The sequence below is a fragment of the Leopardus geoffroyi genome, chromosome A3 (assembly GCF_018350155.1).
Source record: "Leopardus geoffroyi isolate Oge1 chromosome A3, O.geoffroyi_Oge1_pat1.0, whole genome shotgun sequence".
NCBI lineage: Eukaryota > Metazoa > Chordata > Mammalia > Carnivora > Felidae > Leopardus > Leopardus geoffroyi.
Genome location: NC_059336.1, coordinates 63,413,373 through 63,440,821, shown reverse-complemented (window position 1 = coordinate 63,440,821; position 27,449 = coordinate 63,413,373). Strand labels below are relative to the sequence as shown.

At 41.1% G+C, this 27,449-nt stretch overlaps 1 protein-coding gene and 1 long non-coding RNA gene across 7 annotated transcripts in view; one reads left to right on the top strand and one right to left on the bottom strand.

Annotated features, from left to right (window-relative positions):
- Positions 1–344: 344 nt before the first annotated feature.
- Positions 345–26,516, bottom strand: LOC123580712. Its single transcript, XR_006703423.1, has 3 exons — positions 26,131–26,516; positions 5,640–5,710; positions 345–422 (listed from the first exon to the last, which is right to left on the bottom strand). It is a non-coding gene; the product is annotated as an uncharacterized LOC123580712 (long non-coding RNA).
- THADA (THADA armadillo repeat containing) overlaps positions 26,508–27,449 on the top strand; it is a 330,511-nt gene continuing 329,569 nt past the window's right edge. For 2 of the 6 annotated variants that reach the window (XM_045445868.1, XM_045445865.1), the window contains exon 1: positions 26,508–26,648. The gene's annotated coding sequence lies outside the window, so the exon portion shown is untranslated. The remainder of the gene's footprint in view (positions 26,649–27,449) is intronic. The other 4 variants (XM_045445866.1, XM_045445871.1, XM_045445870.1 and 1 more) reach the window with 2 other exon arrangements.

Genomic DNA, 27,449 nt, shown 5'->3' with positions numbered 1-27,449 from the left:
CCTTCCCTTCCCTTCCCTTTTCTTTCCTTTCCTCTTCTTTTTCCTTCTCTTGGGAAACTTTAGAGATTAAATAATTTTATTTAATTAATTAATTTATTTATTTATTTTAAAGGGCTGGTCTATTTCTTTTTTTTTTTTTTTCAACGTTTATTTATTTTTGGGACAGAGACAGACAGAGCATGAACGGGGGAGGGGCAGAGAGAGAGGGAGACACAGAATCGGAAACAGGCTCCAGGCTCTGAGCCATCAGCCCAGAGCCTGACGCGGGGCTCGAACCCACGGACGGCGAGATCGTGACCTGGCTGAAGTCGGACGCTTAACCGACTGCGCCACCCAGGCGCCCTGAGATTAAATAATTTTAAAGAAGCATTCAGTTTTATGTGCTCAGCCCAAGAATAGTCCAGACAAGCAGTCAAAAGTATCTAAAAAAAAAAAAAAAAAAAAAAAAAAAGAAAAGATTATTAAACTATGTTTCTTCTTATTGGCACTAAAAAGTGTATCTACACAATAGGCTGCATAACGCTATGAGGTGAGAAGAAAAGCCTTTAATTTTAGGACGAAAGAATAATTTTTGTCATGATTGAGAGTCTTTAAAAATTAGTTTACCATATAAAACTGTCAGCCCAACAGTTTTGTTTGTTCAAGACCAGGGTTAAATTTCTTATGATTCAAACTTCTTAAATTTTTTATTTTGGTTTTATGAATTAAGTAAATTACCACTGTTTCCACAACTTGCTTTAAGTAAAAAGTTACATGTATAAAATTGTATTCAACTAAATGGAATGAAATGACTGTTCAAAAGGTTTAATTTTGTGAAATTCTTACAATGCTACAATGATAGGCATTTAATGTGTTAGCTATGTTATCATTTCCAGATTTTTAACTAACTTCAAAACCTTAGGCAAATCATTAATTTAATTAATAAATAATCTTTGGATGTACAGGCAGTTTCTAGAAGAAGAAACAAATATAAAACATTAGTCACTAAACGTAGTTTTAAGTTACCTTTATCGGTTAAATTGACAATAGATTAACAAAATATGGAAATACACTTGGATGATACATACACACATTTTAGTTATTTTTCCTCCTCAGATTTGTTAAAATTATGTGAAATAAATATTGAAGGAAAAAAAAATAGACAGCATTTGGTTTTCAATTCTTTAGCTTTCTTTTGTGCCTGAAAAAAAGAAAAGTTAGTTACCTTGGATAAATGTGACAATATAATATTTTTTAAAACATAAGTATATACACAATGATAATGCATATGCTTTTCTGTTTTTAAGAAAGTCATAGTTTATTTATTTATTTATTTTTAAATGCTTATTTATTTTTGAGAGAGAGAGAGAGAGAGTGCATGAGTGGCAGAGAGAGAGAGGGAGACAGAGAATCCAAAGCAGGCTCTGCGCTAAGAGCAGAGAGCCCGATGCAGGGCTCAGACTCACAAACTGTGAGATCATGACCTGAGCTGAAGTCTGCCACTTAACCGACTGAGCCACCCAGGCGCCTCAGTCATAGTTTATTTAGATGGTAAATTTACTGTGATATATACATTGTTTTATTTATTTTATTACTAAGTTACTTATATTCTAAAACCATAAAGGCTTGGGGCGCCTGGGTGGCGCAGTCGGTTAGGCGTCCGACTTCAGCCAGGTCACGATCTTGCGGTCCGTGAGTTCGAGCCCCGTGTCGGGCTCTGGGCTGATGGCTCGGAGCCTGGAGCCTGTTTCCGATTCTGTGTCTCCCTCTCTCTCTGCCCCTCCCCCGTTCATGCTCTGTCTCTCTCTGTCCCAAAAATAAATAAACGTTGAAAAAAAAAATTTTTTTAAAACCATAAAGGCTTAAAATGAATACCTATTTGCATATTTATAGATCTGTATATGAATGTGGCAATGAATACATATAAAGGTGTATCAATAAATCCTTTACTGCAGACCATTACGTGACTAATCTACAAAAGGAGTAATATTAGAGTTTTGATTTTTTTTTTCTATAAAATGGGTATGTTGTTTTAGGTACAGATCAGTAGAAGTCACTAAATTCTTTTGCTCACTCATGGTGCTTCTTGACATAGTCCTAAATCATTTTTTAAGAGTCCCTATTTTAGGATGCCTGGCTGGCTCACTCTGTACAACATGTGACTCTTGATCTCAGCATTAAATTCAAGTGCCACATTGGGTATAGAGCTTACTTAAAAGTAAAATCTTTAAAAAAAAAGAGTCCTTACTTTTGAAAAAAGTTAAATTCCTAGCAATCATTGTTTACTGCAATGTTTTTACAACTTTGCTGCAAATTGTTAGTCTTTAGATATTTATCAATCTGTCTCTTAATCATTCTTGATGTTGCCTTTTCTAAATTCAACCCTCAAATTCTGAATAATAAAGCTGTTAAGATGCCTTTTGTGACTGAACTATTTTTCAGTTTCCTAAATGACTAGTAGGCAAGACAAAGAATTGTTCCATTCGCTATAAAAGAAAGGAAAATAGGAATATCAGGTTTGTCTAAAATTCTCCAAATTGTAAAATTCTCCAAAACCTGTATGAGAGTTCCTTTCTTTTTTTTTTTTTTTTCTTTTTTTGGCAAATTTAGGATGAAGAAAAAAAACCTGACAATAAAAAAGAGTTTATCTTCTTAGGCAAATTACGCTTATGTAAAATGTCTTTCTCAAAATCAAATATGCAGGATTGTGTACTTTCTAGGATTGTATACTTTTGAAGTTTTTTTTTTTTTTTTTAAACATGCTCATGTATAATCACAAAGATTGGTACAATGACTTTCTGTCAAAATGTGTTTCCTAGGATCCTAGATTCACAATCAGTATTTCCTTTGTTTATGAAAAATCTGAATAAACACTAGCAGTATTAATTCAAATACCTGGTAATCTTCAGAGATCTATTGTTTATTTCAGCATTTCATTGAGTAATCAAAACATAGCCACCTTGTCTGACAGTGTGACAGCAGTAGGAAAAGGTGTAAAAACTTCAATTGATTTTGTTTTAAGGTCTCCACCAAACGTAATGGTTCCCATGCTATATAGATTCTTCTGTTGATAGAAAACGCTCATCACTTCTCAGTGGGCCACCACCTAATCTTTATACAATATTGTATTGCCCTTTCTTTATCACCGCAGCACTAACATAGTCACTGTCTTTCCTTTCCATGAAAAGAGAAGCCTGTGATTACATAACCCCTACCAAGGAACTCTCCTTGTCCCTTACAGATCTTGGAGAAACACCTTGCATATCTCTGATATAATTTTATAATCATTTATACTTAAACTAAAAGTTGCCAAAGAGGCTAGGCTATCACAGATTTGAATTTACCCTGGAAATTTAAGCTTCTCACAGAAATTAAATCAGTTCAGTGGCCATATTAACTGCTCTTGCCTAGGCCTGCCAACTAACAAAAGATAAAATATTTGTACTGATAGAAGATATTGTTAGTCTATGATTTCAAAATGCTTTAGAAACAGAGTTCCTGACCACCTCAGGAATCCTTATAAAATAGACTGTGAAATAAAGAACCTTGAGATGTTTTGCTTGGGATAGACACAATAAAAGTGAGAATTTAACAAAAATCCTTTCTGACATTACCCGCAATAGCTGAGAGAAAGAAATTAGTCATGATATAGAGGCAACATTAGTGGGGTAATTTTAAGAAGTATTGCTGATGTTTGTATTGTATATCCTATTTGTCAAATATTTACAGCTCATTCCTTCATTTCCTTTGTGACTTTGCTCAAATATAACCTCATGAGTAAAGTCTTCTCTATTTTTTAAAATTTTTTAATGTTTATTTTTGAGAGAGAGAGAGAGAGAGAGAGAGAGAGAGACAGAGGTGAGTGGGAGAGGGGCAGAGAGAGAGACAGAATCCGAAGCAGGCTCCAGGCTTCGAGCTGCCAGCACAGAGCCCGACACGGGCCTTGAACTTAGGAACTGTGAGATCATGACCTGAGCCGAAGTCGGACGCTTAACTGACTGAGCCACCCAGGTGTCCCTTCTCAGACTATTTTATATGAAATAAGAAACTTCTCCTCCCCCAATCCTGCTTTATATTACTTTATAGCAGTTTGTGTATTGTCTGTCTTTCCCAGTAGAATATAAACTCCATGAGGTTCTTTGCTCTATTTAGTCCTGCCATTTTCAATGCCTGGAGATGCCTAGTATACAGCGGGCACTGAATAAATGTTTGTTAAATAAATAAAATGCCTTCCTAACTCTATTGCACTTAGCAGTTTTCATTTTGTCATTCAACAAACAGTACCTTTCATCTTTTCAGCACTGTGCTGAGATCTGATAATGAACAGTGAGTAGCCTCTGCCTTCACGGAGGTTACAGTATAGTCAGAGGCAAATGTCAAGTAAATTGGCCCCTAAAGTACAGTATAATAGAGGTTGTGTTAGGTAGATATACTGGACACCGTGGGACCATGTAGCAGACTCTTGTAGCCCAGCTTTTAAAAAAAAATTTTTTTTTTTAATGTTCATTTATTTTTGAGAGAGAGAGAGATTGAGTCAGAGCACAAGCAGGGGAGGGACAGAAAGAGAGGGAGACACAGAATCCAATGCAGGCTCCAGGCTCCAAGCTGTCAACACAGAGCCCAACACAGGGCTCAAACCCATGAATCATGAGATCATGACCTGAGCCAAAGTCAGCCACTTAACCCACTGAGCCACCCAGCACCCCTTGTGTAGCCTAGTTTTGAAGGAATCAAAGAATTTCTGGAGGAAGTACAGTTCTAACAAAGACACAAAGGACAAGGAGCTAATCCAGATGGGCAGGTTGGAGAGTCAAAAGTGTTTCACTCTTAGAAAAGGGTGTAGAGTGAGAGAGGATGTTGGAAAACTGAATACTTTCCCTCCCCAAGGGCACTGATTTGTTTCATGTGTTCAAGTCTTTGCATGTGGTGCTCCCTCTGCCGGGAATGGCTGGAATGCCACCTGTTTACCGCACAGTCGCTTCTCCGTCCTGAGAAACCTCTGGTTTCTTCTTTGTCCCATCTCTATGACCAGTGTTTCCTCCGTTCAAGCCCCTAGCAATGCTTTTCCTCAATGCCAGGTGGATTTCCTTAAAGAACAGAAAATATGTCTCAGGTACTTTGTATCATTAGGCACTAGGAAACCAAAAGACCTGGCATAGAGTAGGCACTCACTAAATATTTGTTGAATGAATGAGTGAATAATTAGTTCTGCTTCTGAATGTCATTTCCTGATTCTATTACTTGGAGGGAGGAGTAATGACTGGAAAATCCCATGACCATCCCACATCAAAAAAAAAAAAAAAAAAAAAAAAAAAAAGAAAAGAGACAGAATGACTGCAGAGTGAAAAATCATCTAAATATAGATATTGACAGATCTATTGGTGTATCTATTTTGTCTATCTATCTATCTACCTATCTATCCATCCAGCCATCCATTTATCCATCTATCCATGTTCTAGCTGGTGCTTAATTAGTAAAAGAGGTAAAGAACCACAAATGTGTCATATTCCATAAACTTGTCAATATATGCCTCCAATTAGTTCTGTGAACACATCTGTATTCTGTGAGATGGGGCTTTCATTCAGGATATTTATTAGGGACCACCTTTCTGTTGGAGGTGAAGAGGTAGGATTGGAGAGAGAAATGTGATGTAGGCTCACCGAAGCCTCAGGAAATGCCATGGGGAGTCCTAGAGCACATACGACCTCAATCGGAGTTGTCCCATAGTGACCTGAAATATACCAAGAATGCTATCAGTTTATCAACGGTTGGATGGAAGGGTGTGTGCTTGGGCGTGGCAATAGTTTAGGGAAACCCTGATTGGAGCGATAGCTGGGGGCTATCTGGTCACCAAATTCTGAACAGCTTGGGCAGCAAGTACTTCCTTGAAGTAGGACCTCTGTGTCCACTGCAGTATTATTCCATAAGCATGCAGTCACAATTTCCAACGAGGAAGGTTATATTCAAATTTCCCTAACAAGAATGTGTCTATTTAAAAAGGTGTGGAAAGCAACAAAGATGTATGATGGAAATCATTATATTGGAAATACACTACAAACACACTTTTCCCAGAGACATTATTGGAATTTGAAGCATCACCGTGTCGCTTCCTTTCTTAAAGTTTGATGGGCAATACTTTTATGCCAGGATTTTGGTTTACTTTATCCCAAACGACATCTAACATTTTCCATGGTAGATTGCAGATCACTCTCTCCTTTGAGGTACTGTGATTTTCATATTTTCCATCCCTTTTCCATGACATCAAGAGCCAAGTATCCAAACAAATTTCACTTAAACGGATTCATATGGTAGCTCTGCACTTTGAAGTTTAGTGTTAATCTTTTATATTGTAAAATACTTCTTCAAACCTATTTAAAATGTTTAATGTTTATTTATTTTTGAGAAAGAGAGACAGAGCTTGCGTGAGGGAGGGGCAGAGAGAAAGAGAGAGGGAGACACAGAATCTGAAGCAGGTTCCAGGCTCTGAGTTGTCAGCACAGAGCCCAATGCAGGACTCAAAACCATGAATGTCAAGATCATGACTTGAGCCAAAGTCAGATGCTTCACTGACTGAGCCACCTAGGCACCCCAAAACCCATTTTAAAGCAATGAAACCAATTGATCTCTTGGTACTTTTTCTTTCTTGTGGGGAATAAGCTTAGGAATTCCCTGAGCCTGCACTGATGGGTTAACAAGGCATAAAGAATTAGAAAGCCATAGGATGTACACACCCAAGACTGGGTAAACAAGATTAGGTAAGTAAGAATAGGTGAAGTGAAGCAAAAGTCCCAGTATAGGACAACGGTATAGGAATAGGGAATCTCAGGGTGAAAACATTCAAGATGAGGTAAACAAGATTAGGTATTCAGGGCAGAAATGCCCCCCAACTTAGTACTATAGTAGAAAGCTGCTTTCACAGGAAAGAAGGACCAAATTAGGTGAACAGGTAAATAGGGCTCTGGACAGCTGTGGGGCAAAGTTGCTCAGAGTAGAGCTAATTACCAAAAGAAAGGTGCCTTCTTGACCCTGAGGTAGGATGCTTTGTCTTTCTTGTCCCCTAGGCCAGTTTAGGTAAACAGAGATGGTCCCCCCCCCCCCAATGTCTGCTGTAAACAACCTTCTGCCTGGTGCCAGGATTTTGTTTTGTATTGACCCAAACCCCAAACACTGGGTGTCTTCAAAATCCCCTTTCCCTCACACCCATGAGTTAATGTTCATGATTTCATGGTCTCTTTGTGCACTCCCATCACCATGTTTGTAAGCCTTCTGATCCTAATAAAAACGGAGCAAGGACCCTTACTCAGGGCTCTTGTCTTCTCCCGGACATTAGCCTCTCTTGCATTTTCAATCCTGCACCCTGCTCTCTTGCTGGAAGAAAGAACTTCAGACCCAGAGTCTGCAATGCTGTTTCTTTTTTCCTTTTTTTTTTTTTTTAATTTTTTAAAACGTTTATTTATTTTTGAGACAGAGAGAGACAGAGCATGAATGGGGGAGGGTCAGAGAGAGGGAGACACAGAATCCGAAACAGTCTCCAGGCTCTGAGCGTCAGCACAGAGCCCGACGCGGGGCTTGAACTCACGGACCGCGAGATCATGACCTGAGCTGAAGTCGGACGCTTAACCGACTGAGCCACCCAGGCGCCCCTCTTTTTTCCTTTTTTTAATATTTATGTATTTTTGAGAGAGAGAGAGAGTGTGAGTGGGAGAGGAGCAGAGAGAGAGGGAGACACAGAATCTGAAGCAGGCTCCAGGCTCCAAGCTGTCAGCACAGAGCCCGATGTTGGGCTTGAACTCATGAGCTGTGAAATCATGACCTGAGTTGAAGTCGGGTGTTTAACCCACTGAGCCACCCAGGTGCCCTTCTTGGTGCTTTTTCAATATAATAGATATAATTGAAGAATTTTGACCTAGTAAGAATTACCTTTTAGTGGGGAAAAAACGCCGCTTTCCCTCTGAGTGTAAGAATTTTTTCTTTCAGGCTCTGTTTTTCTACCTGTGTCATCCTAGACCATTCTATTCTATTGTTGCTCTTTCTTTCTTTTTGCATTTGTTATTGGTTCTAACCAGGGTTTCACGTTTTTCTTTCTTAGCTGTTTTCTTTCACAGCTTATACAGTTATTGCTATTAATAGGATCTAGAGGTCATCAATAACACATTAAGGGTTATCTCTGCATTAAAAAGTATTAGACTCAGTCAAACTTTCACTCTTTGAAGATGACATAATACTCTATATGGAAAATCCAAAAAGATCCCACCAAAAAACTACTAGAACTGATTCATGAATTCAGCAAAGTTGCAGGATATAAAATCAATGCCCAGAAATCGGTTGCATTCCTATACACCAACAATGAAGCAACAGAAAGAGAAATCAAGGAATCGATCCCATTTACAATTGCACCAAAACCCATAAAATACCTAGGAATAAATCTAACCAAAGAGGTGAAAAATCTATACACTGAAAACTAGACACTTTATGAAAGAAATTGCAGAAGACACAAAAAATGGAAAAATACTCCATGCTCCTGGATAAGAAGAATATTGTTAAAATGTCAATACTACTCAAAGCAATCTACATATTCAATGTAATCCCTATCAAAATAACACCAGCATTCTTCACAGAGCTAGAACAAACAATCCTAAAATTTGTATGGAACCAGAAAAGACCCCAAATAGTCAAAGCAACCTTGAAAAAGAAAACCGAAGCAGGCAGCATCACAATCCTGGACTTCAAGCTGTATTAGAAAGCTGTAATCATCAAGACAGTATGGTACTGGCACAAAAACAGACACTCAGATCAATGGAACAGAATGGAGAACCCAGAAATGGACCCACCAACATATGGCCAACTAATCTTTGACAAAGCAGGAAAGAATATCCAATGGAATAAAGTCTCTTCAGCAAGTGGTGCTGGGAAAACTGGACAGCGACATGCAGAAAAATGAAACTGAACCACTTTCTTACACGATACACAAAAGCAAACTCAAAATGGATGAAAGACCTAAATATAAGACAGGAAGCCATCTAAATCCTCGAGGAGAAAGCAGGCAAAAACCTCTCTGACCTTGGCCGCAGCAACTTCTTACTCCACACGTCTCCGTCTCCAGACGTAAGGGAAACAAAAGCAAAAATGAACTACTGGGACCTCATCAAAATAAAAGCTTCTGCACAGTGAAGGAAACAATCAGCAAAACTAAAAGGCAACTGACAGAATGGGAGAAGATATTTGCAAACAACATATCAGATAAAGGGTTAGTATCCAGAATCTATAAAGAACTTATCAAACTTTATGCCCCCAAAACAAATAATCCAATGAAGAAGTGGGCAAAAGACATGAATAGACACTTCTCCAAAGAAGACATCCAGATGGCAAACCGACACATGAAAAAATACTCAACATCACTCATCATCAGGGAAATACAAATCAAAACCACAATGAAATGCCACCTCACACCTGTCAGGCTAACATTAACAACTCAGGCAACAACAGATGTAGGTGAGGATATGGAGAAAAAGGATCCCTTTCGCACTGCTGGTGGGAATGCAAACCGGTGCAGCCACTCTGGAAAACAGGATGGAGGTTCCTCAAAAAATTAAATATAGAACTACCGTATGACCCAGCAATTGCACTACTAGGTATTTATCCAAGAGATACAGGTATGCTGTTTCGAAGGGGCACATGCACCCCCAATGTCTATAGCAGTGCTGTCAACAATAGCCAAAGTATGGAAAGATCCCAAACGTCCATTGATGGATGAATGGATAAAGATGTGGTATACACACACACACACACACACACACACACACACACACACACACAATGGAGTATTACTCAGCAATCAAAAAGAATGAAATCTTGCCATTCACAACTACCTGGATGGAACTAGAGGGTATTATGCTAAGCGAAATTAATCAGAGAAAGACAAATATTATATGACTTCACTCATATGAGGACTTTAGGATACAAAACAGATGAACATAAGGGAAGGGAAGCAAAAATAATATAAAAACAGGAAGGGGTTCAGACATAAGAGACTCTTAAATATGGAGAACAAATACAGGGTTATTGGAGGGGTTGTGGGAGGGGGAGTGGGTTAAATGGGTAAGAGGCATTAAGGAATCTACTCCTGAAATCATTGTTACACTATATGATAACTAACTTGGATGTAAATTAAAAAAAAAAAAAAAGTATTAGATGCATAGACCATTGAACAACTGCCAGATCTTTAAGCTTCAAGACTCTTGACACTCAGCTGTGTTCCCCTTATGCATTTACATCTCTATCTGTCCCTCAAGGTTATGTTCTTTTTCTCTGTTTTCACTGTACTGTAACAGAATGGTGTTCCGGCTAGTTCAGTTCAGTTCAGTTCATCAGATGCTATTGGTAAATAGAACTGGTAAATTCTATTGCCATAGAAGGTAAATGGGGACTAGAGGAATAAAGATAACCTTTCCCGGATCCTGCCATCTGATGGGGTAGACATCTACATAAACACTTCAGTACAAAGTTAAATGTTGACTTTGTCGTATTGGATGTGCGGTGGGAGGGCAAAGAAAAGGCACTTAGCTCAACCTAGAGGTTTGAGAAAGGTTTCTCGGCATGACAGATGATATGAGTGTTAAAGGATGTGCAAGAGTCATTCTGTCCCATAGTGCAGAGCATCATGTGGAGGACACAAGAAGGGGTTGGAAAGGTAGCCTCTGGGGTAATGTCTGCCATGCCAAGGAGCATCTATTGTATTCTATAGGCCATGGGGACCCATGAAGAGTTAAGCAGAGAAGTCACTTCTATTTTGGAAATACCATTCTCACTGGCAAATGAAGGATGGCTTGAAAGTAATGGTTCTCAATGTACCCAGGACTAGCAGCTTCAACATTATCTGGGGACTTGTTAGAAATGCAAATCCTCAGGCCCCAACCCCCACCTACTGAATCAGAAACTGGGAGTGGGGCCCACCTGCCTGTGTCTTACCAAGCTCCGCAGGTGATTTTGACACTGGCCAAAGTTTGAGAACCACTCCTCTAAATCAGCAGGGAGCATTTGACAAAGTCTCAGATTGGGGTGCGGAAAGTGAGGAACTCAGATCAGGGGCAAAATTTAAGAGGGGGCCCAAATCCTTGATAATCAAGATAAATAATATTTTAGTGCAATATTTTTTAAAAATCAAAATTAATGCCAAGAATTCACAATGTTGTTTGTTCTAGGATGCTGTGTTATTGTGCAATGCGAACAGTTGTTTCCAATCAGCTTGGGGTTCCCAGGGCCCACACAGCTGTCACATTCCCCATCAGGAAGATTGGGTAACATGGGGTTCAGGGAAAGCTTCACGAGTGTGAGACCGGTGCAGTTGACTAGAGCCCCATGTTCAGAAAGACCCCACGCTTCAAAAGGCCCCATACTTGGTTTAACATTCTTCTGTCACTGTTTTGAAATTCTTCATAATTTTTGAAGAAGGAGACCTGTATTTTCATTTAGTACTGGGTCTTGCAAAGTTTCTCGTGGACTGGTTTCCCGATGTCTTCTTTTTGTTGTTTTTTTCCTCTTCAAATTTCACATCAGCATAGAGTGAATTCAGTCTTTTTGTTGTTGCAAACCTTTCATTAACTTTTTACACTCGGTTCAAAATATGAGAGGACCTTTTGGTAAATGTACACAGGGCACACATTTTTCCTCTTACTGCAGGCTCCAATATGGCTTGGCCTGTAGTTGTCTGAAGACATTTTTGATCATCACGACTAAGGGGTGCTACTGACATCTAGTGGGTAGTGGCCAGGATGCTACTAAACATCCTACAATGCACAGGACAGTTTCATAAGGAATGATCCTGTCCCGAATGTCAATAGCGCTCAGATTAAGAAACTCTACTCTCCAGGGACAAGTAAGGAGGTTGTTAGCAGTGTCTTGAATTGCAGCAGTGACAGCAAATGTGCAACTGTCTAAAACCTGATGATTAACCAGCAGGGAGGGAGTGGAGGCTGAAGGAAAGAATGGCTCCCACTTACTCAGACTTACTTGCTTACTTAGTCACTTATTTACTTAGGCTTACTTAGACTTACTTACTTAGTCACTTATTTACTTAGGCATGAGCTGGAGGACAGAATTCAGAAGGAGGAGCTAGTTAGGTAGAAGCGAGCAAATAGAGAGAGGAGTTGGTAGCAGGACATCAAACGGGGATGTTTGAAGGCCAGCACCTGAAGCTCTGAAGAGATGTTTTAGAACTGTCAGCAGCACCCGTTGTGGTCCTCTGTTTCACCCAAACCTCTGAGACAATTCCATCCGTCTTGCCTCAGAGAATGGACACCACAACCAAACCAGGGGACAAGGAAGGTCATTTTTGGCTTTTTAAGTCTCACATGAGTTTTCTGAAACCCATGGCAGAGAAATAGTTTTGTGCATTTCAAATATTTAAGCCCTGATGAGCTCAAGGAATAGAGTGCATTGTCATGCTAGAAGTAGCAGCCTGGGGAAACAGGCAAGTCCGAGTACTTTTTCTCTGTAAAGAAAAAAGGGGGGATGGCCAGGACAACAGTATTTGGTGGGGTGGCAGCCAATGGGGGAGCACAATCATCACTGGGACTTCCCTGCTTCCACCTAAGCAGGCACCAAGGACCTGCCTTTCCTGATTGTACCAAAGTGCAATGTCTGAGAACAACCCCAAATCAGCAGCCAGCGCACCCCATGCTCCACTCAGGAATGACCCCTGCCTATGGGCAGCCTTCTTACCAATAGCTCAGAACACTTGCAGGTCACAGCATAGACGGAAAACTCCATTACCGAGTCTTGGGTAGAGCTACAGTCCATCCACAGATGAATGCCAAAGTGATCTCCCACTGCTCTGGTTGCGTTTCATAGGCAAGTTTCTCTAGAACTGTTTTTGGACAAACTTTGTCCTTCATCTCCAATTTTTGCATCGTCAGAGAGTGAATGCACTTTTCACCCTAAATATTTTCAACCTTCTTTATTGCCACCAATAAAAAGCAAGGATTTTTCTTTGTTGTTTATTTAATCTTACAGGATACATTTACTAGCTACAAGACAATTTTGTTTCCTGCTTCTTAAAACATTTACCTATTTGTTTGTTTATTCTTTAACTCTGCACCCCTGGGTACCTTTGGAGGCAGAGATGTTGTTTTGTTCAATAGCACATCCCTAGACCATGGCACAGTGCCCAAGAAGCAGTAGGGGTCTGTAGTGGATGGTGTGGTGTGCTTCCTGGATCCTCCTTTTAGCACCAAGGCACTCGTTCCCCTAGCTACGGCCAGTGTCAACTGATACAGCTCAATGATCAAATTACTGATTGATGTGGGACAGAAGCTCCGTCCCTTGCCAAGCCAACTCCAGAGCTCCAAGTAGGATTGGCTAAGTCCTCTGTGGCAAATTCATCCCAGTTCAATCCTTTCTGACTAGTTCTCTTTCCCTCATGCCTTTCCAGGGGTTGTTCTTAAGAGCACTCTCCAGAAACCCTCTCTCATTCAAATCTCTGCCTAGTATCGGTTTCCTGGCAAACAGACGTAAGACAAGATTTAATAAATATTCGTTGAATAAATGGATGAATGGGCTCTTCCATTGCAAACCATGAGGTTCTTCACCCTAAGCAGAGATTATCATGGAAGGCCTCTGACCTTTATTTGTATATTTAACATTTTACTTTGTCATCTCAGGCTCTAAAAGTCAAGACTTCACACTCAAATCATTCACCCAGCCTCGGGGGCACGCATGACTTGTACAAGATGATAGTATTAATACCCATTTGTTTTAGTTATATTGTCATTTGACCACCAGATGGCAGAGGTGACACTTGGAAAGCCACTCTTTCTGGACCTAGGTCACCTACTCCAAGATTCAACATTAAACCCAAATTACCCATTTAGTACCATTAATTCCCAAGCCTTCGTAATTATGGCATTGTTTCATTTTGTAGGAAAGTGTCACCGACACAGTTGGCCTCATTTGCATATAAAAAGGAGCGTTTGGAATATAATGGAAAGGGCCCCAGACTAAGTAAGCATCAGAACCACACTACACACTGGCCATTTGCCCCATTTGAAGGGTTTCTTCGGTAAAATAAGAACGGCGCTTCCCAGGTCTGTTGAGAGGAATACATGAAAATTACTGGGGCCTGGTGGAAGGGACCACACGTATCTCTCCCTACTCCAGGAGAGCTCTGGGCGTGGGGTCCGGGATGGAGTACGCGTACACTGACTTTACCTGGCTCCCAGAGGAAGGGGCTAGTGTGTGTGGTGCCCTTTAAGGAGGCCCTGGCTCCTGATACACGCGCTCCAGTCCAAGCCAGGCTCTCGGGCGCGGCGGGGCAGTTACTCCTTGGCTTGTGCGCCTCCTCTGAAGTTTGTTCCCCTCCTGCATGCTGGGGTGCTTCACTTCTTTCAAGAATCCCCAACTCCAGTCCTTGCTTGCGTGTGCGTGCTGTGAGACACGCAAAGGGGGGCGGAGTTTGGGCGCATTTTTCACACTGGAAGGGGACGGTCACCCCCCTGCATGGATTCACCTATTCCCGCACCAGTGACGGGCTTCGGGAAGAGGCCAGGGCCAGCCAAGCCAGGGCAGTCTGGGCGACGTGCCACTGGAAGGCGAGGATCAAAGAGGCGCAAATAGCCGGACGTGCCTCCAGACTCTAGGGGCACATCACTCAGGCGCTGGAGAAGTACGACCTGGAGGACCCCACGGCACCGAGGGGAGGAGCTTCTGCGGTCACGCGACGCACCAACGCACCCACTTCCGCTGCTAGCACCTGGACCACGTGGTGGTTCTCCCGTCCAAATCCGGTTCAAAGCGTGGACTGTGCCAAGGACCCAGTGATGCACCCCCAAAGAAGGGCTGCAGTCAAAATTCCGAAGACTTAGCCGTGCTAAAGGAACACCACCACCTTCGAAACTTTATTGTGATGTTTTGTCTCAGCACCGCTGTGTTGCGGTTATAAAACTAGCAGAACAGCTTGCATTTGTATTTATTTTCTATTTCATATTTCTCTGTAGCATGTTTTTTCTCTCCTCGATATCTGGCCCCTAAATTAAAAAAAAAAAAAAAAAATCTCTTGGAGAAAAAGCCCCAAACTCAAAAACCGCAGCTGCATAGGTTTACTTTCTCCAGCCCTGAGGCTGCCTGAGCCAAGGGGCCAGGGACAGCTAGCCAAGTGAGTACCCTGCAGCAGTCTGGCTTGGACACTGGGGTCAATGGAGGTGTGCAGCCTGGAGTCCGCTCTCACCTCTTTCAGTTCGGCAATGCATTACTTTCTTATTGCTACTGTAACAAATACCACAAATTTAGTAGTTTAATATATACATTTATTATATTGTAGTCCGGAAATCAGAAGCAGCAAATGGATCTTACGGAGTTAGAAACACAGCTCCTTTTTCTGATGCTGATCCTCTTACCTCTTTTTCATAAAGAGCCCTTGATTACAGTGGACCACCCAGCTAATCCTGGATAATCTCATCTCAAAATCCTTAATTTAACCACATCTGCAAAATCCTTTTGCCATGTGAAGTGACATCCACAGGTCCCTGTGTTACCAGGGACATCTTTGTAAAGCTTTATGCAGTCTATCCCAGGGAGTTCTGAAAATTGAGAGTAAATTAAAGAGGGCTATCGATCTAGCATCAAATGTGAATGAGAAAAATAATAGGCCATTTGTTGAATGTGGATTATATTCCAGAAACTATGATAGGCATATTACATGTGCTATCTCATTTAATTCTCACAGGTATGTAGCAAAGTAGGTATTATTACAGGTTTTTTTTTTTTTTTTTTTTTTTTTAAAGGTGAGAAAATTGAGGCTCAGGGAGGTTAAATAGTTCACTGGTCTGTGGTAAAGCTTTGCATTTGGGTCTTTTTGATTCAATTCTTTCCTTTAATCTCTAGGAAAATCAGTTTTCTCACTTGTGAAATGGAGATAGTAACTAGCCATAGGTTTGTGTGAGAATTGAGCTGACATGTGTAGAGGGGGTGGCTCATGCCAAAGGTTCCAGTAGTGACAGCTGTTACTGTTACTGTCAGCCAGTCCTAACCTGCCCTCATCCCTCCCAGCTGAAGTGCTTCCTCTCTCTCTGGCAGGCAGCCTCACCCAGTTTAAGCCAATTCTTTTCAAATTTTTTAATTTAAAAAAGTTTTTATTTTTATTTTTTCTTTTAAAAATTTTTAATGTTTATTTTTTGAGGGAGAGGGAGAGAGACAGAGCATGAGCCGTGGAAGGGCAGAGAGAGAGGGAGACACAGAATCCATTCGAAGCAGCTCCAAGCTCCGAGCCATCAGCACAGAGCCCGACTTGGGGCTTTAATTCACAGACTATGAGATCATGACCCAGGCTGAAGTCGGATGCTTAATTGACTGAGCTACCCAGGTGACCCTTTATTTACTTATTTTGAGGGAGAGAGAGAAAAAGAGAGAGTGGGGAAGGCACAGAGAGAGGGAGAGAGAGAAAATCCCAATGTGGGGCTTGAACTCAGGAACCATGAGATCAAGACCTGAGCTCAAGTCAGATGCTTAGCGGACTGAGCCACCTAGGCACCCCTAAGCCAATTCTGACTGAAGTGGGCAAAGGCCCTGGTATAGTAATTCTAGGCAAAGTAGGCTGTAAGCTCTAAATTAGTATGCTGCTACAGAGCTGGTACCATGAAATACTAGGGCAGAGCATTCAGTTGAAGAAAAAATACAGTAAAACCTTGGTTTGTGAACATAATTTGTTCCAGAAACATGCTTGTAATCCAAAGCGAATTTCCCCATAAGAAATAATGGAAACTCAGATGTTTTGTTCCACAACCCAAAAATATTCATATAAAAATGATTACAATACTGTAATCTAATACAAAATAATAAAACACAAAATATAAAGAAAAATAACTAAATTAACTTCCACTTACCTTTGAAAACCTTCGTGGCTGGTTTGAGGGAGATAAGAGAGAGGAGGGTTATTGTGTAGGACGACTTTCACTAACAGAATCACCGCTATCTCTTGGCTCAGTGGAATCTTTTTCTTTCTGTGCAACTTTAACATGGAACCTATCCAATGACACTTGCTTTTGCCTTTTTTAAAGGATTTTGCGGAAATGTGACATTGCATTGTCGTTAAACAAAATCGTTGCTCACACTCCTACAGCTTTATTTGGGTGCTGCTTTTCTACAAAGTTTTACATTGTTTCCCACATTGTACACATCTCCCTAATCATTTGAAATGAGGGATTCCTCCACCGATTTCTCCTCCTCTGCATAAGAGATGCAGATGTAGACTTCTTATAAAATCTTGCAATTTCAGCCACTCGCATACTTTGTTCACACTTCTCAGTGATTTCCTTCTTAACTTCCACCGTAATCATCTCCTTCTTCTCACCCCTTTCTTTTCAACCTTCTTCTGCATGGGGGCCATTGTATATGTTCACACGATGTTGGCTACAGTACAGTATTAATAAACTCTTGTCATCTACTGTATTTAGTGTAACTGGCAATAAGGCAGTAGAGGAAAGGATCTATATCTGGCAGACAGCCAGACCTAGAATGAAGCAAAGCATTCCTAAGCTTACTCTTGTATGGATGAGCAAAGGACTGTCTGTAGGTACTTTGAAGTGACAAAAAATACACTAGTACCAGTTGTGGGCACCTTCCAACATTCTAAAAAATCACAGATTTCTGCCAAACACCACAGCCTGAGACTGAGCATCCGAGCATGGGAGATGATCACCCACAATCCCAGAGAGACGGGGCAGTGGGGGGGGGGACTGGCTCAGTTGTGATCGTGTGACATTCGGTGTCATGTACTACTCGTATTGCAATACATCACTCATTTATCAAGTTAAAATTTATTAGAAATGTTTGCTCGTCTTGCAGAACCCTCGCAGAACAAGTTACTCACAATCCAAGGTTTGACTGTACTATTTTTTGTGTACTATTTTGTGTATTATTTAAAAATTTTTAATGTTTATTTTTGAGAGAGAGAGAGAGAGAGAGCATGAGCAGGGGAGGGGCAGAGAGAGAGAGGGAGACACAGAAACCAAAGCAGGCACCAGGCTCTGTGTGCGCAGTCAGCACAGAGCCCAACATGGGGCTCGAACTTACGAACCAGGAGATCATGACCTGAGCTGAAGTTGGAGCTTAACTGACTAAGCCACCCAGGTGCCCCTGTGTATTATTTTAAAATAAAGGTGAATGTCCCTATTTTGTAGCCTTTTTCCAGAAGTGCCCACAGAAGTGAATCAAGCTTTGTCTGAAAGGGGCAAGAATGTTAACTACTTTAACTCAAACCCAAAAATGACCAAAGCAGCTATTCCACTGGCTCTCAATTCAGTGCTGCTAAGGCCCAAGATGATATGTGTCTTCACTCAAACCAGAAACCTAGAAACCATCCTCTTGCCTTTCACTTATTGCCTACATTCAACTAGTTCCTGAATTCTGTGGATCAGGCCTCCTAATCATCTTTTAAATCCACTTAGGTACCTTTCATGTCTATCGCTCACAAGTACAGCAATTGAAGAAGAGTATTCAGGTTATTAAACTTTGTATCTCCAAAAAATAACCCCAAACTGGTCAGCTCCTGTCCTCAAGGCTGAAAGAACTTGTCCAGGGCTTCTCATCACAGACACGGAAAATAAGAATATGGAGTAGCACTCGGGTAAATGGACAAGTATGTGTAGGGGTCCCTAGCTATGGCCTGGCTGACCTGAAGGCTGAGGGATCCTGATCTTGGTGTAACCTTGACCATTTGCAATACCATCAGTCTGCTAAGCACACCATTTGGGAAGTTCAGATCTAGTTCTTTCCTTTTGTGGCTGGACCACACTTGGATTTGAGATAGACTGATCACCTGGCTGTTAGGAGTGAGTTCTGGATCCCCCTGCCTGTCTACTGAGGAAGCACTGTCTTTACTGCCACTGGGCTACTGCTTTATGAGCCTCCACTTCTGCCCTGAAGCCCTGCCTACCGTTCATTTGGCACACTCTTCACCCCAGTGGTCAGACCCTTTTCCCTACACACTCAGGTGCTGGCTGAGAGCCTGCTGTGAATGGACAGCCTAGACTGGTTGGTCATGCCCACTTGGTATTATTGCCACTGGAATTCTTGCCTCCCTGATATCTATATGCATTCAACCCAAGTCACCAATATTGGATTAGCTAGCTACCCTCGTGGCTGTCTTGCTCATACCTCAGGGAAAAAGAAAGGTATTATGGCAGCTCCTAGAATGCAATGGTGTAGATATTGGAAAAAGAATATTCCATTCAGTTGTAGGAGAGAACTGAGGTGAACTTTACAGGTTACCTTCACTGGGTTAAGGATTAGTGCTGGTGACATCAAGTCAGGACCAGAACATACCTTTCTCTGTTCCTTATATAAAGCTATGTGAATTAAAAACAAAATAGCCCAAAACTTACATAACCAAATGAGAATAGTCCCTATCAGAGAAATCACCTTGGGAGGCCACACACTTGTTTCTTCAAATATTAGTATACCTCATAATATTTTTGGAAATCTTTTTGGATGTTCTTTTTAAATCATTCCCTTCAGGATTGCTGATGATATAGAAATCTTTATCCTTTGGAATTGGATTTGATTTTTCAAAACCATCAAAAGTAACTTTAAGATATGGCAGGTATGGGGGCGCCTGGGTGGCTCAGTCGGTTGGGCATCCGACTGCAGCCAGGTCACGATCTTGCGGTCCGTGAGTTCGAGCCCCGCATCGGGCTCTGTGCTGACAGTTCAAAGCCTGGAGCCTGTTTCCGATTCTGTGTCTCCCTCTCTCTCTGCCCCTCCCCCGTTCATGCTCTGTCTCTCTCTGTCCCAAAAATAAATAAACGTTGAAAAAAAAAATTAAAAAAAAAAGATATGGCAGGTATGATCAAGGAGTGTGCTCGAGCAAATGGCCAAAAGCAAAGCTAGGCCATAAATAGCAAGGCTGATTTCCTTATGTAGTCAGAATAACACAAAAGAATGATAAAAGAAGAGTTTCAGAAATTTTAGCAATTGCAGCAGATTGACATAAACGTAAAAGGTCACACTAACTTGGATATGCAAGTCTTCGGATGTTCTAACCAATCTGTGGAACAGTAGAGAAAATATTTTTGTTTTTGCAGTTTGGGCTTTCTAAGAAAATTGTACTGGGGACTTGGACTAAAATCAAGCCCTCGAAGGTTAATTTATGACTGATTAATGAGGGAACTCTGTGACACATACAGAAGAGATTTACCATACACACATAAAATTTACACATACAATATTTACTCTGTAACACCCACAGGAGGTAAATTACAGAGATTTACCTCCTGGATGTGTATGTGTTTGTGTTTGCATTTCAAGGGGAGGAATGAGACTTGCATTGTGGAGGCATCTCTGGGCAGTAAAGCTGGAGACACCAGGTTTATCTTTCCCCTGGAGAAATTTACTTATATTCCAAAAGGTTAAAGGTTAAGAGTAAGAATCCAGGATCCTTCCTATGGCATTTCTAAGGAAACTCTCTAAAGAAGAGGGGAGAGGTACAACTGCTTCTCCCTTCTGTATAAGTGCCCGGATGCATTTTTAGGGGGTTCCTCACCTATAAAATGCATTACTTCATATGTAGAGTTTTATTTAACCAGCTCTGATTCATCCCAGGGATAAGAATTTGGGCACTGGGGAACCATGTGGCTGTTGTTGGCTGAAAGTAAATAATAGCAATCTGCTCTGCTCCAGAAACCTAAAACATGCAGTCAGGATAATATTAGTAAATATGGGTATTAAAAACTCAACACAATCTTCAACTTTTCTAATACATAGAACTATGTTTTACAAACTCTTTTCTCCCCTTGCAGAACCCCGTAGGGTGGAAGCCTACTCTCTAAAATTTATACCACATTTTCCATCTCCATTTCAGATGTCCCAAAGAAATAGTGGTAGGCATCTACTAGTTCCTTCCATGGGAGGGCTGAGAATTGGGATGGTCATAAGGACCAAGTGATGCAAATCTCCCTCATTTGTCTTTCTTAGATAAAGTCCATACATGGGCTCCCAAATGATGGCTGGTTTGGGGTGGCAGAATAATGTGGGGGAAATGAGATTGCTTTTTAAAATAAGAATGAAAAACATTTATTTTCTTTTCAAAAGCATTTTAATCAAGGATGGTGCTACATGTTAAAAATTTTTATGTTTTTCCATCTGTGCCCTACACAACTGCTGCCTTTCTTTAAAATGACAGTAATATCTTGGGGCGCCTAGGTAGCTCAGTTGGTTAAGCATCGGACTTTGGCTCAGGTCATAATCTCATAGTTTGTGAGTTCGAGCCCCACATCAGGCTCTCTGCTGTCAGAGCAGAGCATGCTTCAAATCCTCTGTCCCCCTTTCTCTCTCTCAAAAATAATAAACATTTAAAAAAATAATAAAAAAATAAAATGACAGTAACATCTTGATCTTGGGGGTGTGAGTTCAAGCCCTACACTGGGTATAGAGATTATTTAGAAATCAAATCTAAAAAAACAAAATAAAATATAATGATAGTAACACAATTCAAATGGTAAAAAATGTTATCTTTCCGGTGATTATAAAAACAGGCCTTAAAAGAAAAGTTTATTAGCCCAGTGTTACAACATTAAAGAAAGTTTAAGAAGAAAAAAGGAAGAGAAAAATTTCACTCAGTCTCACCAGCTGGATAAACTACTTTCCTAAAACACATTCTCTTCCAATCCTTATTCATAGTATCTACGTTTTTATGAAGTTGTAAACATAATAAATGTGTACATAATTTTTTGTTCTAATATTTTCAGGCCATATTTACAAATATTTTTCCTTATTACTTTTTAAATTACTTAAGTTTTCTTTTAAAGATTTTATTTTTTGATGCAATAAGTATAAACAGCAATAATGCTGAATTTTAAAAACACAATATTGAAAACAATCCCATTTACAATTTCACCAAAAATAATAAAATACCTAGGAAGAAACTTAACCAAGGAACGACCTGTACTCTGAAAACTATATAAGAATGATGCAAGAGACTGAAGATGACACAAGTAAACAGAAAGATATCCCATGCTTATGGACTGGAAGAATCAATATTATTAAAATGTTCATACTACCCGAAGCAATCTACAGATTTAATGCCATCCTTATCAAAATACCAACATCTTTCACAGAACCAGACTAATACTAATCAAACAAACCACACATACACACAGCATTGAGCAATTTTCACGAAGCAATCTTCTATTTGGATGTTATATTTCATAGTATATTACTTAAACTGAGTTGACAAGTTATTCTAACATACTTTCAGGTAGGAAACTAGAAAGTTAAACTTCCTCATAAATACTTGTTTTTTTTGTACTTTTCTGTAGGAATGCTATATTCCCTATGAAAAATTATGCTATTATTCAAACAATGCAAAAATAGCATGGAAAGTGAGGGCCTCCTGAATTTCACTACCCTAAAAAACCAGTGACTACAATTTGGTGAATATCCATCCTGGCGGAACTCCTCATTCACAGGTGGAAACAATTCTGTAGTTTGCTGCCACAGAGTAGTAAAGTAAGCACCACTGCCCAATAACGCTGTAAAGAACTTGACCCTAACCCAACAAATATTTGCTGAGTTACGCGGGCTCGGCACTGGGCTAGGCACTAGGATCTAAAGATGGTCCCTATCTTGGAAAAGTTCATAAACTCATAGGATGTTTGACAAGCATACAAATAACTGGCATGTGCTACCAAAATGACAATGTTACAACTGAGACGAAAATCTTAAGTATGGCAGAAGAACAGGGATTTCTTGTCAGGTTGCAGTGAGGAGGTGACGTTTGAGATGGGTCTTCAAGTGCGCTGAAGTTTCTCAGGTGGGAGTAAGAAAGACCCTCCCAGCAGAGAGCACAGAACAGCACAGGAAAGAACAGTGCTTTCAAGGACTGTTGAGAAGGTCACTCAGGCTGGAGCAGAGCCTGGTATATAGGGAAAGAAAAGACTATCACATAGAAGGCAAGACACAATGTGCTCTCAAGTAGGGAAGGGATAAGATCAGCATGGCTTGAAAAGAGAAAGTTTGGAGAACATCTAAAACGTTCCTCACCCACAATAAAACTAGTTTCACGTTTAAATTCTGTGGCTGTCTTCTCTGAAAATGTATGTCATTAAAGGCAAATAACTTTGTAAGAAAACATGAGCATTAATGTGTCCTTAAGATGTACTGTGGAAATCCTATTCAAACAACTCTTAAATAAATCATTCCATAGTTGTGATTCCTTAGTACATTTTAAGCATTGAGAAAAACCCTGCAGGTGTGTTATAGTACTATGGTAGCCTCCAAAATGGCACTCTCCAATTGTATTGGCCTCCGGGTATTCACACTGGAGTGTAATCCCTTCTCACCATGAATAGAGCTAACCTTTGTAACTAACAAAATATTGTTGAAATGATGTTTGACATGTGGCTGGGCCACAAAAGCCATTAAAGCTTCTACCTTGCTGTCTCATGCTCATCCAAGGGGTGGGGGTGTCTGCCACCATGTTGTAAGGATGTTTAAGCAGCCTGGGGAGAAGCCACATGGAAGGAATTGAGGCCTCCATTTACCAATCAGAGCCACTGGGTGTAGTCATCTTGGAAGTGGTTTCGCCAGCTCCAGCCAAATCTTCCAATGACTGTAACCTCATGAGAGATTCCTGGCCAGCAGCACTCAACCACATACATGACTGTTGAATTTCTGACCCATAGAAACTGTGAGATAGTAAAAATGTAGTGTTTTAGGGGCAGCCGGGTGGCTCAGTCTCAGCTTCCTGCTCTTGATTTCGGCTCAGGTCATGATCCCAGGGTTATGGGATAGAGTCCCACATCAGGCTCCACAGTGAGCATGGAGCCTGCTTAAGATTCTGTCTCTCTTTCCCTCTGACCCTCTCGCCCACTTGCACTCTCTCTCTCTCAAATTAAAAAAAAAAAAAAAAAGTAGTATTTTAAGGCATTAAGTTTCGGGGTAACTTATTACACAGCAAGTTCCCTCTGACCCTCTCGCCCACTTGCACTCTCTCTCTAAATTAAAATTAAAAAAAAAAAAAAAAGTAGTGTTTTAAGGCATTAAGTTTTGGGGTAACATTACACAGCAAGATAAATACCAGAAGAATTCTGCTTTCTTTCGTTGACTCAGGTACAAACACATTAACAAATAACATATATATATATTTTTAACAAGTAACAAGATTTCATCTTATAATAAAAAAATAACACAATATTCATACTCATAGTTCTAGATATGACATCTAGATGGGCATGAAACCATTAAATAGGCTTTTTTTTTTTTTTTTTTAAAAAAGCTTATTTATTTATTTTGAGAGAGAAAGAGAGAGAGCAGGGGAGGGGCAGAGAGAGAATCCCAAGTAGACTCTGTGCTGTCAGTGTGAGCCCAATGTGGGGCTGGAACTCACAAACCCTGAGTTCATGACCTGAGCTGAAATCAAGAGTTGAACACTTAATGACTGAGCCACCCAGGTGCCATAACGCTTCTTATGATGGATTCTTTAATTATGTAAATCATCATGTATTCCTGGCTGATTACCATAAATTGTGTTTTGTTTTTTTTTTTTTAATTTTTTTTTTCAACGTTTATTTTATTTTTGGGACAGAGAGAGACAGAGCATGAACGGGGGAGGGGCAGAGAGAGAGGGAGACACAGAATCGGAAACAGGCTCCAGGCTCTGAGCCATCAGCCCAGAGCCTGAAGCGGGGCTCGAACTCACGGACCGAGAGATCGTGACCTGGCTGAAGTCGGACGCTTAACCGACTGCGCCACCCAGGCGCCCCATAAATTGTGTTTTTTTAGGAGGTACTGGGAATATAAAACTGACTGACAGACCATATTATGTTTTTCAGTCTAGAAAACAATACTTACAGGAAAAACTTACCTTGGCTTGGTCTGAAGTTTGGCTTGAATAGAGATGCTTAGGAACAAGTATTAAATGAGTAGGCAGTTAAAGCCCTTTTTTGTGGTATTCGGAGGTCAAATTTTAATCATTCAAATGTCACAGATTTTAAAAATCTGTGTGAAATGTGTGAAAATGTGTCATTAAGTATAAAAAAAATCCATTCCCTAATTGAGGGGAAAATGCTGCTTCGACAGGTACATATTTCCAAAGCTAAACTACACTGAATCAAACATGTATATATTATTTTTCATGATTTTATGTAGTCCACTTTTACAAGAAGATGTCATTTAAGTGTTTTCTTTTACACTTTTACATACTAAAGACTATGGATTCTTTAAAAATTCCCTTGGGGGGCGCCTGGGTGGCTCAGTCAGTTAAGCATCCAACTTTGGATCAGGTCATGATCTCACTGCTGGTGGGTTGGAGCTCCGAGTCTGGCTCTGTGCTGACAACTCAGAGCCTGGAGCCTGCTTCAGATTCTGTGTCTCCCTCTCTCTCTGCCCCTCCCTACTCATTCTCTGTCTCTCAAAAATAAATAAACATTAAAAAAAATTTAAAATTCCCTTGGAATACATTTTTACAAATAAAATAGATAGCTATTTAGAAAGAAGTTCATGGCCCAAATTCATGGTGTATTTTATTTATTTATTTCTTAAACTTAAAAAAATTATTTATTTATTTATTTATTTATTTATTTATGGGGGGGGGGGGGCAGCGCGCTCACAAGCAGGGGAGGGGCAGAGAAAAGGAGAGAGAGAATCCCAAGCAGGCTCCATGTCATCAGTGCAGAGCCTGATGTGGGACTCAAACTCACCAACTGTGGGATCTCTTCTGGAATCAAGAGTTGGAAGTTCAACCAACTACACCATCCAGGCACCCCTAAACTTTTTTTTTTAAGTTCATTTATTTTGAGAGAGAGAGAGAGAGAGCGCGCACAAGGGGGGAGGGACAGAGAGAGAGAATCCCAAGCAGGCTCCACACTGTTAGCGCAGAGCCCAATGCCGGGCTTGAACTCAGGAACAAACGCACTTGGTTACAGGTTAGTTCATTTCAGAGTTTCTCATTTTAATTAAAACCCTTGGGCGTCTGGATGGCTCATTCGGTTAAGCCTCCAACTTCGGCTCAGGTCCTGATCTCGCAGTCTGTGAATTCCAGCCCGGCATCAGGCTCTGTGCTGACAGCTCAGAGCCAGGAGCCGGCTTCGGATTATGTGTCTCCCTCTCTCAAACCAAACCCAACCCAACCCAACCCAACCCAACCAAACCAAACCAAACTCTTACTGTGGCTTCGGCTCTCACTACCCCCCTCTCCCGACACCATCTCCCAGGCTCTACAATCGCTGGTTTCCGCATCCCGGAGGCAGTTCGTCCTGTCTCTGTGCTGGGTAAAATGTGTGGGAGAAGAGTGGAACGTCAGATTGAAGCAAAGATGCTTCCCAGGTGCTCGAGGTCTAGACTGCCCTAAAGCGAATGAAACAGACAGAGTTCCAAACCGCTGAGTTCGCCCCTGGCTTAGAAGAGGTTGCACCGCGCATTCTTTTAAAGTAGCCGTCTACCCAAATCCACTCGGCAACACCCGTTCCCAGTGACATCACGACCGTTCCAGCCTCCTGATTGGAAGAGCTCAGTCATTCAATTCTCGCGATCACTCCTGATCCAGGTCCCCTTGCTTCCCTCCCATCACCCCTACCCGGTAGTCAACAGACCACGTTGCGGGACACGGAGATACCGTAGAACCAGAGCAGCTCCGGCACTCATCTAGACGGCTGCGACTCATCTCAGACGCTCACAAGCACGAGGTTTGGCTCTCAGGCATTCTGCCAGACCCGCGGTAGCGCGCGACTCTTCACAGCTCTGCTCGGCCACTTAGCTAGGGCAGCTAGGTGATTTCGCACCAATGCCCCCAGTCCTGGGCTATCGCGAGAATTTGGAGGTTTTGGTACTGATTTCCGGTCGCTTACGTCTCCATGGAGACAGCACTTTAACTACTTTTTTTGATCACCTGTCATTCTCTGGATTCCACGTGGTTCGGAAGTCACCCAGAGAATGTGGGAGTCAATCAGACGGTGTAAATGGGAGGAAAGCAGCCGTCAAAGGAAAGCAGCCAGCGGGATTTAGGACTATAATTTGCCGAGCATCTTCTGGCCACTGAAGAGCAGTGTCATAGGGTGGGCACGGGATTTTCCCTTTTGGGGAGGCCCAGTTCATCAGGACAGACGTTTAGGTATCTGTTGAGCACGCATAAGCACCGAGCCATTTTTTGTGTAGTATTGAGGGTTTCAAGATCAAATCCTGCTGTAAACTTACTCGCCATTCACCAGAAAATAGTCTCCCCAGTTATCTGTCTCTGTCCCTTCTTAAGTTTGTGTATTGGTCACTTTCCTAGGAAGTGATCCCCATTTATTCCCCTAGATATAATCATGTCACTTTCCAAATTCTTCCCTTGTTGTTGCCATTATGCGTTTATTTTTATTACCTTTTTCTGTTAAGTAGTTTTTCACGTTCCATTGCTGTATTGATTTCTTACTTTGCAGATGGACCGTAGTTTTTTCTAAGGTCAGGACTAACTTGTCATTTAGATATAGAATATATCTGGTAGT